This window comes from Pipra filicauda, unplaced genomic scaffold, assembly GCF_003945595.2.
Source record: "Pipra filicauda isolate LSUMZ 115617 unplaced genomic scaffold, ASM394559v2 scaffold229_size1253498_pilon, whole genome shotgun sequence".
NCBI classification, from domain to species: domain Eukaryota; kingdom Metazoa; phylum Chordata; class Aves; order Passeriformes; family Pipridae; genus Pipra; species Pipra filicauda.
This window is the reverse complement of record NW_024104342.1, coordinates 110,619-120,962: the sequence shown is the minus strand read 5'-3', so window position 1 is coordinate 120,962 and position 10,344 is coordinate 110,619. Positions and strand designations below refer to the sequence as shown.

The following is a 10,344-nucleotide window of genomic DNA, read 5'->3' as shown; positions in this document are numbered from 1 at the left end:
CAGTTGATCCCCCAGTTTATATACTGAGCATGGCATTCTGTGGTATAGAATATCCCTTTGGCCAGTTTGGGTCCAGTGACAAGGCCATGCTCCCTCCCTGCTTCTTGTGTAGCTCCTCACTGGCAGACCACGTGATACTGAAAAGTCCTTGACTTAGGGTCAGCACTACATAGTAACAGCCAAAACATGAGTGTATTATCAACATTATTCTCATACTGAATCCCAAACACAGCACTGTACCTGCTAAGAAGAAAATGAACTCTGCCCCAGCTGAAACCAGGACAGTTATTCTGTGCAGGACTGTCATGATGTCAGAGAGAGCAGGTAAAGGCTTTACTAGAGAAGAAATTGATTGCATAAGTATACCACTAAGTTCATCTGAGGAACTAAACGTTGTCAAATTGTCCTGAATGAACCTACCTCCCTTTTGTTTTCTGATAGTAGTAAGTCAGTCAAGACTAAATCTAAAAGAAAAGTAACGATACCATTATAAATTAGATCACATTGCACAAGCTTACTGTCATCGCTCAGCGTAATTAAAAGGTAAATCATTCTATTAATACTCTAGTTAAGATATTCAATAATAGATTCCTTTTTTATTTTTTTTTTACTTCCCCTCTGCTTCATGACCATGAAACAAAATAGACGGAAGCCGAAATATGATGTATCATCACCTAAAGAGACCTTCCATTCTACCTTGCACATACCTGTCTGCTGAAGGTAAGAGAGGTGGAAATGGTTCAGGAAAAAGAGAACTTTAGAAATATGAAAACAGAACTCAAACCCCAAGGAAATTAATAATGCTGGAGTGCTTTAGTTACTGAGAAAAAGAGAATTCCATTTGAAATTCTCTTGGTAAGCATGAGGAGGCTGACATGGTTTCCTATCCCATGTCCTGAATCACTTCCACAGTTTGCACTGATGGCTGAGGAAAGATGGCAAGATGTAGACATGCTAAAGAGCTGTACTTTCTAGGTAGAAATGGTATGTGATAGTTGTATGAACACACATACTTTAGTCAAAACAAACCATTTTAAAGATACATATGGAGGCTACATATGCCACATAAGGAGTGCCATAACTAAAATATACTAAAACATTTCTTTAATAATATTTATATTGGAATTAAAAGTGATAAAACAGGAGTAGACAAGTCTCTGGTATGGCAGAAGAGCTGGCACTATAATCAGATTTTAGAGAAACTAGGAACAAAGAATAACAGATACTCTGAAAGCTGCAGCCCACTGAAGCCTGTGAGAGAGGAAAATGCACTAAAGTTAGTCTAGGGAAAAAGTCAGTCAAAGGGCAAATCTGCATGGGAAATTGTAGGCAGACAGATTCTCATTTCATGCAAGATTTGAGCCAGCAGGACCGGGGCAGTGTGACAGCAATCCAAAAATCATGTAGCTGTTTTACTGAAGCAACACTAGCACACATCTCTGGGTCTTCTCAGGGTAAATTATTTCAGGATCAGCAATACACTGATGCTGTGATGGCCTTCATCACACTGACTGTTTTCCAACTACCTGCAATTTACCATTCAGACACAGATAAAGGCTAGTTGGACATATTTTTTTCTAGGGTAAGAATCAGACTGGACAGGGCAAACCCACGAGAGAACCTATATCTGGGACTCAGTTTTGGTACATTAGAATGGCAGTCTCACATGGAAACCCATGCAAGAAGATTGTAAGGTGAAGAAGTGCATACACTCCAACTGGTGTGATCAGGTATTTGAAATGTAATTACTTCTTCTGTATGAAAAATGCTTGATTCTGAATAGAAAGAACTTCAAATATGAATAACAATTAAACATATGATCTTTTCACTGGACCAAAGAAAAAAATACTGGTTTTATCAGTGCTCAAAATAATAGGGTTATATTCAAACTTGAGTCCAGAGCATAAAGCTCTGTTTGGCTAAATGGGGAGTAAGTTGAGGATTTTTATTCTGATGTTTCTTTAAAAGTGTCTTTCCTCCTTTTTTTGGTGTGGGTTTTTTTTTGTTTGCTTGTTTGTTTGTTTGACTGAGCTATGTGGTCTCTTTAAGTGTTTATCTATGGTTTCACTTTTTATAACTTTCCTTTCATGTTTTACTATTTCATGCAAAGTTTTAGGAGTTCGCAGCATAATGAAAAAAATGCAAATAATGCATTTGAACAGATTAATTGGATTAATTATTCACAAGGAAAAGTTGACCTTCTCTGCCAATAGCATTCACTCTTCTCCCTATCTCTTTCCCTTGGTTCCTGTCACATTAGATTTTGAAGTGAACAGTTACTAGAAGAACAGCAAATTCTAGAGCTTCTGGGATCCTGGTTTTAAAAGTTCATATTTTCTAGGTGTTCATACAAGCTTAGAAAGAGAGAAGATTGGACTGAAAAATACAGCATGTGTGTGGAAAATTGGACAGAAGAATGCGATAGGAAAAGAGAACAAAAGGAGAGAATACACAGCTACACTTGTTGCAATCCTCCCTTAAAGTAAATACTATACCTATATCAAATCATGTAAACCTGGACTGTATGCAAATCTGCTTCAGTGCAATTAATGTGAATCATCTAGCTGAGTAATAAAAGACAGATATTAATCATTTAATCCCAGTTTTCAGCCTCCAGTGACTGCAAATGTAACTATCTTCAGCTGGAAACCTCAACTAAACACAGATGTTGAGAAGCTAAACATTGCTCAGGAGGTTACTTTCAGCAAGTGATCTGTCACTGTCTGATATATATATATTCCTTTGTAAGAAAATCTGCTACCAGATGTGCCTATAAGTATGGCACACTGTCTTCTGATGACTGTACAGATGTCTGCTTCGAGGTAGGGAGCGTAAAAGGGTCCTATGCTAAATGCAAGCCATTATGTCACTCATTCCTTTAAATATTCTGATATATTAATCTGAAGTCCAAAGACAGAGAGTAAAAAGCTATGTATTTACATATAACAATTTACACTGCATAGGTCTTGAAACAGCCCTGTGTTGTTGTAACACCTGTATCTCAACACATGGCAAAAGGGAAGATAATTTTAACTGCTGAAACAAAGGTCAGATTCCCTTTCAAAATAAGACTGATGCAACAGACAGGCAGTTTATGAACTCAATTTGTTTTCCTGGTCTTAACTACACAGTTATTTACCATGGCTACAAAAAAACTTTTACTTCCTAGTATTGAGGAGTCGGAGAACACAGGTGCAGTGTTGCCTGACACTCCCATAAGTATCCCCAAAAGTAACCCAATGCAACATTATGTTCCACAAAATGGCCCCCAGAAAAAGCCACATGAACCACAGAAGGAAACCCAGTTTGTTTTCCCTGTGATTTTCAAAGCACACCTCAGGGGCAAGCCAGGAGGGAATGGCCTTCCCTACCTGATCAACGAACTGTAAAAACAGGATTATAATTTTATTGACTTTCAGAGGAAAAAAACTTGTAGCCTTTAACGTTCTCTCCATCAGATACCTGAGACATCTAGATCACTGCTAACAAACATTGGGCTAACAAGTACACAGCTTTTCAGCTGCATCTTTCAACTTTCAAGATTAATTGTCAACAGAAAGTGTGTAATTTTACCACAGTGAAAAGCTAGACTGGTTTTACCTGTTCTGGCAAAGAAGCAGTCTTAACCAGTCATAGATTTACTTGGGAGGGAGTATAACAGTGTTGTAGGAAAGAGGGAGAGAAATGTAAGCAAAAGTGGCTACTGCTTGCATTTCTACATCAGAGTCACGTCACACTGCTTTCTGCTCCTTTCTCAGATACAACGTCTGGCCTTATCCAACATTTATAGGGTAGTTTTTCAGCCTATTCACCATGAGGGAAAATAAGACTAAGGAGTGATTCTGATGATTGTGTAGATTTGTTGTCATTTGTTTCTGTGCCAATCTGGCAAAGTCAAGAGTAGTTAAAAACACTTTCTTGGGAATTAGGATATAAGTGCTTTAACTCCCCATAAAGAAAGAACTGAAGGATACGGGAACTCTCCTGTATCCTTAAACCATGAAGTTATTGTGTAAACGGGGTCACCTTTCCTTCTCTTGAGCATTGAATAAAAGTGGAGGGCCTCAAGATATTTGGACTCTGTCCCTAGAGGAATATATAAGTATGTCCTAAGAGCAGACTCCTCAACATGAATAAGCATGGAAAACATTGTCTGTGGATCCTAGATGTGAAATACATACAAAGATGGTTAGATCTGATAAAAGCGAATTAGTTCCAGAAAAATGTAGAAGACTGTTAGTTATTAAGTGGGTATAGTGAAGAAAACTAGGATGTTTACAGACTTTCCCTACCTAGAGGTTTTGAGAGAGAATTTTATTATAGCACTGATAAACTTAAATGCCTAAATTATGTGAACCTGTCCCTTGATCCCTTCAAGGAAATTCCTTTAAATTCTTTTCAATATGACCCAGAAACAGATTTTTGTGTATGTTGGCATATGACTGCTAAGGGTTGGGGTTTTTTTTCAATTCAGTTGTTCAAGCGCTATTTGATGAACAATGTATTTGCTAGATTTTGTCCATAGTTGTCAAATAAATTATTCAACAAATCATTTTTGCTTTATTTGATCAGCTATAACAGCCTTTCTGACTCTTCTACAATCTAGATATCTTTTAAATAAATAAGTATGCTTGTCTCCAGAGACTTCAGGAGCTGAACAGCTGTTTTCCATCACCATGGTAAAAGCCTCGAGGGTGATTCTGGATGAATACTATTATTCTTCCCTGGCATAGGACTGTGTATAAGAAGAACTGGAGAAACTTTTTGTAATTTAGGTACACGAGAATGGTAGGAAAAATGAGTTCTAAATTGGCCTTTGTTGGAAAAGAGGTAAGACCCTGAATCCTGGTTTAATATGAAGTAGGTAGATAACACCAAGGTGCCTCATTTCTTAAAATGGTCGAGGTGTGGAGTGGCAGGCAGACCTGAAAACTCAGGCATTGGAAACTGAGTCTTCAGGACAGTCGGCTCTTCAAGACAGGTGATACCACTTACTGAAGGAAGGAAATAAACTGTTTAAGGTACTCATGATTTATTTTTTAACAAGAAACATAAAACTTTGATAAAGAACCTTGAACAGTCTGTTTTAATGAAGTGTCTTCAATCCTAACAACCCACTTTACTATTTTTTACTGAATAAATGATAAAAATATGCAGCTGTGATTCCTAAACACTGATGTTCAGAGTTTTTTAAGATCAGCATGGCATGTCCAGACTGCCATTGTTGCTTACAAATGCTCACCTGCATAAAGAAGAAAATTTTCTATCACAGAAACCTCAGGGAAGCAGCTGACTGGAAATGAGAATATCATCATTATCTTCAAGTCCTGGAGGAGATATTGTTATAATAATAAAGGCTTATAATTGTTTTACCTAACTTGCAATTAAAATATCTTTTTTCTTAATAGAAAATTTGGATTAGTAGGGGAAAATCTGTGGAAGGATTCATACTTGATTCTTCATGGTTATCATTGACCTTGGGGTGGTACTTTACACTAAAGGTAAATTTATGCATAATTTATTTAGGGTTCATTTATTATTAATAGAAGTTTCAAGTGTGTTACAGGTGTATATGGCATGTGCCATGGATGATTATGAACACCTCAATAAAATTCATTTGCTGTCTGTTACTATAAATGATAAAGTTACGTGTCAAATTCTGCAGTCATCTCTTTAAAATAGTAATTTATTCACCACATGCTAAGTACATACTAGATGTTTATCAGTTATTTAGAAATTTATCTTTAAAATAAAGTTTATGCCCAGTTAGCAGCTGGACAAATGTCACATGAAAAAATACAGCATTACTGATCTTTTCTTTGAAAAATACATTTATTTAGGATTAACATATGATACTATAATTATCTTTTGAACTATATGTCCTTCATTTTGCTGTAAAATTTGTACTGATAAGTAGAACACTGTTAGAGAGAAGATCTGGTTGTGGTTATTTTCTGCTTAAGTGCTTCCTTAGGCACTGCTAGACTAATTGAAAAACTTGGGCACTGTGAGGACAGGGAACAAATATGTACGTGTTAACTGAAACAGCGTGACTTGCAATCTCACTGATTCCTTTTGGATAAAGCAAAGACATTTAGATTGATGAAAGAAGCATATATTTTCCTACAGTGAATAATGAAAAGACAGTCCTCTGAAGGAATCAGATTCTAGATAGGTCTTTTTCTGAAACAATATGGATCGATAATAGGTTTGGGGCATATGTGCCTGCATGCATATAGAGCTACAAAGTGCCATGTGATTGCAGCTGTCAGTTCTTCAACTCAAGAGTATGCTATTGAGGACAAAAATCTGGGAGCCACTTACAAACAGGTGAACTTTAGAAAAACAGATGAACTTTAGAATTAGAAAAGCAATATTGATATTACACATAACAATGACTTTAAGCAAAATTTTTATGATTATTTTGGGTGTTACCAGCTGGAAATCATAAAAGAAGGAGGACTAGTCATGACAGTAGATGATGGAAACTCTTGGTTAGATGAAAGGTATTGTAGACAGATGTGACTTTTGGATGTACAGGGTGAGATATTTCCTTGTGAGATCAGCCCTGCTCCACTACCAGAAATGGAGTGACTGCTTTTCAGTCACGAAGAGATAAAAATCATAAGGAACAGAACTGACTGTCTTGAACTGCATGGTAACTGTTCGATATTCTTTTCTTTCCTCTTAAGTAGATTCAGATTTATTAAGACTTTCTGTGTGAATTCATAATATCACATGCAGAGGTCTCCATTGTCTACACCTGAACCTGATGTCATCACCCTAGGGCACTTGTATAGCAAGAAGAGGAAAATAGCTGCTTTGAGCAGGAAATAGATTTGCCTTATTTTTGGTCTGTATTTAGAATGACTTGAACCCTACAGAGAGGAATGGTAGGAGACCTTGACTACTGGTTTGACAACTTACCTAGAAGAAGTCTCTCCCAGTCTTAATAGGGCAAGCATCACCTTGGCTCAACCACATCCCAAATCAGTGTTCTAAAGATTCTGCTAATGATTCTTGTAGAAAATCTAGTTTCCCTGGCCAGGACTACTGTCACCCTGGTGCAGAGCAGGGACAGATGCAGGCAGCTGCTTGTAGCAGAATCACAGAATCACAGATGGATAAGGTTGGAAGAGAACAAAGTGGGTTATCTGGTCCAACCTCCTTTCTCAAGCAGGGTCATCCCAGAGCACATTGCGCAGGATTGTGTCCTGATAGTTCTTGAATATCTCCAGTGAGGGAGACTCCACAACCTCTCTGGGCAACCTGTTCCAGTGCACAGGCACCTGCACAGTAAAGAAGTTCTTCCTCATATTCAGATGGAACTTCCTGTGTATCAGTTTTTGCTCACTACCTCTTGTCCTATTCCTTGGCACCGCTGAGAAGAACCTGGCTGCGTCCTCTTGACACTCTTCCTTCAGATACTTATAGACATTGATGAGGTCCCTCTCAGTTATCTCTTCTCAAGGCAAAACAGTTCCAGTGCCTCAGCCTTTCCTCATAACAGACATCCTCCAGGCTCTTAATCATCTTGGTTGTCCTCCACTGGACCAGCTTCAGGAGCTCTGTGTTTCTCTTGTACTAAGAAGCTCAGAACTGGACAGAATTCTCCAGATGAGGCCTCACTAGGGCTGAATAGAGAGGCGGGATCACCTTCCTCAACCTGTTGGCAATGCTCTTTCTAATGCACCCCAGGATACCATTGGCCTTCTTGACCACAAGGGCACATTGCTGTTTCATGGGCAGTTTATTGTCCACCAAGTCCCCCAGCTTCTTGTCCATAGAGCTGCTTTCCAGCCTGTACTGGTGCATGGGGTTATTCTTCCTAGGGTTCAGGACCCTGCATTTGCCTTTGTTAAATTTCAGACAGTTCTTCTCTGCCTGTCTCTCCAACATGTTGAAGTCCTGAAGGGCTGCACATTAACAAGACCAGTTCTCATGAATCCCTGACCCAGGAGACTACGATAAAGGAATGTAGGAAGGAAGGCATACCTTTGGTCAGGGAGATTTGGGTTAGAAAACACCTGGGCAAACTAGACATCCACAAGTCCATAGGCTCTGATGGGATTCATCCATGAGTGCTAAGAGAGTTGGTGGACACCATGACAAGGCCACTAACAATTATCATTGAAAGGTGATCAGGAGAGGTGCTGGAGGATAGTAAGAAAGCAGATGTCTTCAAAAAGGCCAAGAAGGAGGATCCAGGGACCTACCAGCCAGTCAGTCTCACTTCAATCCCTTGAAAGGTAATGGAGCATCTCATTCTGGAGGCCATCTCTATCCACATGGATGACAAGAAGGTGATCAGGAGTAGTCAGCATGTATTTATAGAAGGTAAATCATACTTGGCCAACTTGATTGCCTTGCACAACGAAACGACTGCCTGGATGGGTGAGGGGAGAACAGTGGATATTGTCTGCCTTGACTTTAGTGAGGCTTTCAATACTCTCTCTCTCGCAACATCATCATAGACAAACTCAGGAAGTGTGACTGGATGAGTGGACAGTGAGATGGAGTGAGAACTGGCTGAACGGCAGATCTCAGAGAGTTGTAATCAGTGACACAGGGTCTAGTTGGAGGCCTGTCACTAGTGGTGTCTCCTGAGGTTTAATACTGGGCCAAATATTGTTTAAGTTATTCATCAATGTCTTGGATTAATGGGTAGATGGTTCCTCAGCAAGTTCGCTGATGACACAAAGCTGGGAGGTTTTCCTGGCTTCTGAGAGACCCATAGACAGGTCTGCACATAGGACTCGGAGCATACAGTAAATTCCTGGCTACATTTTAAAGGCTTTTTTTTGATGTTTGCCTCATAACCTTCTTCTTCTTGCTCCTCTGCAGTGAACATTAACTTCAAATGGGCTAGGAATCCTTTAAACAATTAAACATCCAAGGGCCCTTTGTCATATAGTTAATTCATGACCTTCTAATCTGATTAAACCTGGTACTGAAGTTGGTACTTATTTGAATTATAACAGGAACATTAGCTTTGGCTGTCAGTAAAACTCTCATAGTGGCTCCAATTTGATTATTGTATGATAGATTCTTTTTATAATTTTTTTCTATTTGTTATAGGATATCATACACTTTTGTATAAAGTGTATGTAAAAATTAATATTAAACAGAGTAGCAATCCCCAAGCTTTGTTATTTATTTTGAAAACAACTGAAAAGACACCTCAGTGAAATATGACCTCTGTTAACAACCTATCATAAAGCAGTTGTCCTGCAGAAGATTTTGTGTGTATTAAATTCAGTACTTTATCCTGTAGTGGAATTCACTGCTTACCTATGGTACACAGCTTCAAATCTAATAGGTGCATAGGTTCTGAGTGACGAAGAAGAAGGAGGGAAAGCACCTTGTGGAAATTCTACAGAGAGAAAAGTCAATATTTTGTTTCCAATTTAATGTGTAAGTGACGCATAATTTAACCCAGACTTTAAGGTAATCAAGAAAAAAAATGTGTGTCATGCTCATGGTGATTTTTAGATAAAATAATTCTGAAGCATTTTTCTGAGGTATAGATTAAATGTTCATTACATAAATGTACTTCCTCATCACTCTGTTCTTTGTTCATTTAGATAAAGTTGTACACCATTTGGATGTCAAACAATTCCTGCTTATAAATAAATAATTCAACAATGAGGTACTGTTGTCCACGGTACATGAAAAATTGGAAAGAAATGTCAATAAATTGACAATATTAAATTTCAATCAACTTACTTTGATTGCATAATTAAGGGAACGAAAACACAAAGAGTTCCAAACAGTGCTAACATTTAGCGTGTTACAATCACACATTAAACTTTCATAATGTACCAAACATGTGCCCCAGAATGACAAAACATAAAACACTACCTCTATGACATCATAATATCAGTTTGGTTATTCAAACACTTTCCTTCATCTTTCATTTTATGGTTTTCAAAAGCTAGAAGTATCTTTGCATTGTACAAAATGCTTTTCTTCTTCTGAAACCATGTCAACCTTTGAGAAAATGGATAAACATTTTTTTAGGTTTTCACTGCTGGCTCTTCCATGGAAGCTGTTATTAACTGAGAGTCACTTTGTTCCTTGTCTTCCTATTTCTCACAGAAGAAGTATTTCCTGGAAACCAGATACTAGTTTTTCAGCAAAGATTTTTGAAAAAGGAAAAGACTTCTAGGTGTTCAATATTTCTTTGTTGAAAGATTGTTTTATTAGATTCACACAATAAATTTGGGATTATTTTTCTGAGGCTACAGAGAAATTAAAAGCTAAATAAACTCTTCCAACTGTATTCTTTGCCATGTTTATCTAATACAGAAAATAATACTCACTGATGATAAATGAAACAGTATC

The 10,344-nt window shown here is 37.9% G+C and overlaps 1 long non-coding RNA gene across 1 annotated transcript; it reads right to left on the bottom strand.

Moving 5' to 3' along the window:
• Positions 1-451: 451 nt before the first annotated feature.
• On the bottom strand, positions 452-9,373 carry LOC120323287. The gene is made up of 3 exons (XR_005563600.1): positions 9,292-9,373; positions 5,243-5,293; positions 452-464 (listed from the first exon to the last, which is right to left on the bottom strand). It is a non-coding gene; the product is annotated as an uncharacterized LOC120323287 (long non-coding RNA).
• Between the last annotated feature and the right edge of the window lie 971 nt (positions 9,374-10,344).